General features: G+C 44.6%; 1 pseudogene; it reads left to right on the forward strand.

The window, feature by feature from the left end:
* Positions 1 to 2,156: 2,156 nt before the first annotated feature.
* LOC122347287 lies at positions 2,157 to 4,741 on the forward strand (annotated as a pseudogene).
* The last annotated feature ends 202 nt before the right edge of the window (positions 4,742 to 4,943 follow it).

Raw genomic sequence — 4,943 nt, forward strand, 5'->3', positions numbered from 1 at the left:
CCATTTCATGAGCATTTTAAATCAAAAGCGCACGCAAATAGGGAAACATTTTCATTCATAGCAGCTACTCAAATGGAAGACACGCCTGGTCATCCACGTTACTTTTAAACACGCAGATTAAATGCATATGACATTAAACAAGAAAATATTCTCTTTCAGTTTGCTCATTTAAGAGTCATCAACGCTGAAACTGACCGAACTCATTTCATTACTGTAAAGCAAAAGTGATCAAAGCAATGCACGAACTGTAGCTGTTTTTGGATCTGATTGCAATTACGTGTTTATTATTTATTTATTACCACAGCAGTTAATTAGCATCAACATCGGTAGAGTTTTACAGCACGAACTGGGTAGATGTGATTAGAAACGCTTATAACAACACAGACTGTTCAGCAACATGCCACTATGATATATCACGCTCGTGAACTGCAGGCGAACCCCCGGCGCTCTGTCCCGCAGACGCGCGCGAAGCCGGCAGGAGCAGCGCCTTCCCCCGCCGCTTGCGCGCCACGTGTCGCGCGGGTCTGCAGCAGCTGGAGACTCTCACCCCCTGTAAATGTGCATATCAGAAGGCTGCCAACCCGCACCGCACACGCCAAGCGCAGTCTTTACCTTAGTGGATTACGACAGACCGCTAACTGACAAGTCTGTTAGTTTATGATAGATGGCAACGTGCGCAATGTGCTGAAACCGATCGGCAATCTACACTTCCGTCAAACGCAAAAACGCGCTTGGACTTTTGTTATTTGCGTTTTCACCGCGCGCATAAGGACGTGACGAAGTACGGGCAGAAAAGCGTGAATGAATTCGGTGTTTTGTGGCGTTTGTTTTCGAACTCATGCGAGGATCATAAAATCATGACCTAAATTAGAGCCGGCTCTGTCAGAGTGAGTCAAGGACGCTATCCGTGCAGCGCGCGCTGGTCTGTCTGAAATATCTTCACACTGGCTCGCATTCCGATAAGCCCGATCGAGCTCTCGGTGGGCGTGGTTTCCCAGGCTTTTAGAACAGCAGCTGCTATTTACCTTCCCTCTAATGTAAACCACCACCGCCACCCCTAGCCCGCCAGCCAAACCTCAACCACCGAGGTAATAAAACATCCTGGCACGTGCTCCACATTCACAATAGCGCTCGTGAGCCGACAGATGTCAAAATGCCAACAGCAGCGACGCGCTTAAAGAAATAGCTACACCGCTGCCTTGCCAGAAGAACTACAAAGGAAAATGTTCGCGCCGAAACTTAAGTGCTGCGTTATTATTATTTTCGAAGTTGAATCAAAACTTAAGGCTGCGGTGATAATTATGCAAATATTTAACCACTTTTAATTCGAACGAGAAAAAAATGCGTAATGGGAAGCTGAACTGATTTCCTACAGTGTAACCTGACAGAGGAAGTAAACGAGTCGAAGTAAAACATTCCTCGTTCGTGTTTTCCTCAGATTTAGGCTATAAATCTAAGACCACATACAATGTTACACTCTAACATACACATCTCGGTTTTAACAACAGGCGGTTTATTAAGGCAAACACGCGCGCATTTCAATTTATCTTTCTAACATTAATGTCGCATTATTCAACTATAGTCTTAAACTATACTATATTATACTTTCCGCGATGAGCAAGGCGTATGTATGCATTTTTCGGTTTCTTTACTTAGTTTCAATGGACCTATATGTGTATTGCATTATAATTACAAAGTTTGCCGTTCCTTCGCGGAGACTGGCTCTAAGTGTTAATATGTAAACTGAATGATTGAAGGCAGTCCCGGTTGTGCCCTAAACCCGGCCGCGCGCCATTGGCCACCCGCTCAAACGCTAAACAACCAATGGAGGGCGCCGACCACGAGCCATCCTCCTCGGGCCGCGTGTCCTCTACGCTGATTGGTAGAAAGTTACTGTGGGAAAGAAAGTTTGGGAAGTTTCACACGAGCCGTTCGCGTGCAGTCGGAGATATAAATAAGACCAACACGGCGCTGAGGCAGGCAGTTGCTACGACCGCTGGCAAACGGTGAAATCAGAGACTGTGACATCATTGCCACACCAGTTGAACTCGGACACTTCGTGCGGATATCCATTCATATCTGGAACTGTATCTGATGTAAAGCGTTCGCTCCAGTAGAAGATACAAGAGGATTTCTTTTAAATACGTCTCAAAGGATACTTCCCAGAGAAGATGCCTGCCGATATCATGGAAAAACTCCTCTTCTCCGGTCGCCGCGACTCTTGGCGAGCATGAACACTACACCTGATAAACCCAAAACGGCTTCCTGAGCATAGAAAGGTTTGTATTGATCCCGAACCGTAGCGCATTTATTTTCAAACTGCGCGCATACGCGCACCAGGATGCGCTGAGAAATAGTTCCCGGAAGAAGTTAGACGGTTTTGACTTATTTTTTTTTTTGCATTTTAGTCTTCTAAACCTATTATGGAGAAAAGAAGAAGAGCGAGGATCAACGAGAGCTTGGGTCAGCTGAAAACGCTAATCTTGGACGCTCTGAAAAAGATGTAAGTAGCCTACCGAAAGTCTGATTGTTCCTTGCATTACATCTGGATTGAATGCTGACGAGTCTCATCACACAGGCGCCTATATCTAAATCAATCCCTGTTTTCACACAGAGCTCCAGACACTCTAAACTCGAGAAAGCGGACATCCTCGAGATGACAGTGAAACATCTTAGAAACATGCAGCGAGCACAAATGACCGGTAAGTCGCCAGTCTAACGAGAACTTTGTGAGAACTTCCGTGCAGGAGCTCGGCTTTCTGCACTTGTCTTAAACTAGAAACTAGTTTGCAAGCAGTTTTAGAAACGACTTCGTCTGCTCCGAACGATCTGACCGCATGTCTCACCTCATCTTCCCAAACAGCTGCCCTGAACACGGATCCCACCGTTCTCGGGAAATACAGAGCTGGATTCAGTGAATGCATGAACGAGGTGACCCGGTTCCTGTCCACCTGCGAAGGGGTTAACACCGAGGTCAGGACCCGGCTGCTGGGTCACTTAGCCAGCTGCATGACGCAGATCAACGCCATGAATTATCCGACACAGCACCAGATACCTGCCGGGCCTCTCACCCATCCTTCAGTCAGCCGATGGTTCAGATCCCCAGCGCGACTCAGCAAGCCAACGTTGTGCCTCTTAGCGGAGTCCCCTGCAAAAGCGGATCTTCCTCCAACTTGACTTCTGACGCAACAAAAGTATACGGAGGTTTCCCAGCTCGTGCCGGCAACAGACGGACACCGGCCTTTTTGATTCCCAACGCTGCCTTTGCTCCAAACGGTCCCGTTATTCCAGTGTACGCCAACAATTCCAACACACCGGTTCCGTGGCCGTGTTCTGGGAGCACCGTCCGTCACGTCAGATTCCGTTTATGGCGCCTTGGTAGATTAATAAGAAAACAAAAACTCTTACAGACTCTTTAAAGACAAACGACACTTGTTTTCTTTGTTCAGCGTTACTTTTTTTGTTCTTTTTGTATGAAATGTGTTTTAAGAGATGATGCACTCATATTTGTATAGATCAAAAGGGAGAGAAGTTCATATTGAAATAAGTTTTGTATTGTTGAATTTGCCTCGATGCATTTTTTATATTTGCGGTATCTTTCCACGTTGTGATGCCAAAGATATGTTGAATGCGCTTTTCAAGTTTCTTCTTTGAAGATAAATAAATGACATATTAAAAATTAAACGTCTGCCTCCGTGTTTAGATTAATTACTTTTTCTTACAAGCAACGTTTTGGGCCGCATCGCGCACGTGGTAGACCAAACATGCTGCAGTCTTCAAAGAAGCTCAGTGTTTCTCTTAATCATTTAACATCACAAACTCAGGAAAACTTGGTGCGAAATCACGCTAGAGGCACACATTACATGGATGTAGGCTACACTGAGTTGCCCAAAGTCGCTTTTAAGTAGCCTATTTCGCTGTGACTAGGTTTGCGAAAGTCACACTTACCAAAAATATAGCAAACATCTGTCACTTGCAGCCTCGAGAAAAATAAATATGGCGTCCACGCCGACTATCTTTATCATAGGCTAAAACTTCCAGACTAATTTATAATGAAACCCAGGTCCTTTTTTCTAAAGTTAGACTTTGTTAAGATGTACAATTATAACTCAAAACTCTTATTGTTTAACAAGTTTTTTTTAATCTACTTTCTGTTATCGCATAAGAAGTTTATAAGTCGTTTATAAGTTTTGTGTGATAGCCAGCAAGAAGAAGGTTGTATCGTGATGAAGCTGGAACGCAAGGTTCAGCAGCAGAGAGAACGATTGGAAACGGTTTTATTACACGACCATTTAGCGCCATCTAGTAATTCAAACGTGAACTACACCTGACTGGTCAACGCTTTCAGTTAAAAGAAGTATAGGACACTTGTTGTTTAGAAATACCTATCCATATTTCTTGCAGAATGACAAGGTGACACAAACGTCTTTATTTATTTAAATTGATGCACCTAATAAGCGATGATGATAATAAAGTACCCCCTATTAAGTTAAAAACGAGTACTAATTGACTTGTTGTATCTGGCGTGAGCATTAAGGATGCAGAAATATTTTCACACAGCTCACGCAGCCTTTTTCGTTTAAAAACAGGAAAACACTTGACATGATGAAACGTTTCCTTCTTCACGCATCCCCGTGTTTCCCAGGTGTTTGTTGCCTGTGGCTATTTCAGTGTGGCCATTCTTTTTGAAGGGGCATTGCAGGTGTTTGCAATTACCTGCTATGAGGCAGAAAGTGGATAAGTGCAATCATTTTGAATTTCCATCACACCTTTGTGGTGCCGAGAGCAAAGAGATCGAAACCACATGTTAGAGAAAAGCCTGCGAGGACACGCTCATCTCGTCACCCTATTTTTGCCCACCTCGACTTCGAGCGTGCCATCGTCCCGGCGGATTTACGATGTTGTGGCGGGCCACGCATTCGTTTCCTGTTTATACCAAGGTT

The sequence above is a fragment of the Puntigrus tetrazona genome, chromosome 6 (genome assembly GCF_018831695.1).
Source record: "Puntigrus tetrazona isolate hp1 chromosome 6, ASM1883169v1, whole genome shotgun sequence".
Lineage (NCBI taxonomy): Eukaryota > Metazoa > Chordata > Actinopteri > Cypriniformes > Cyprinidae > Puntigrus > Puntigrus tetrazona.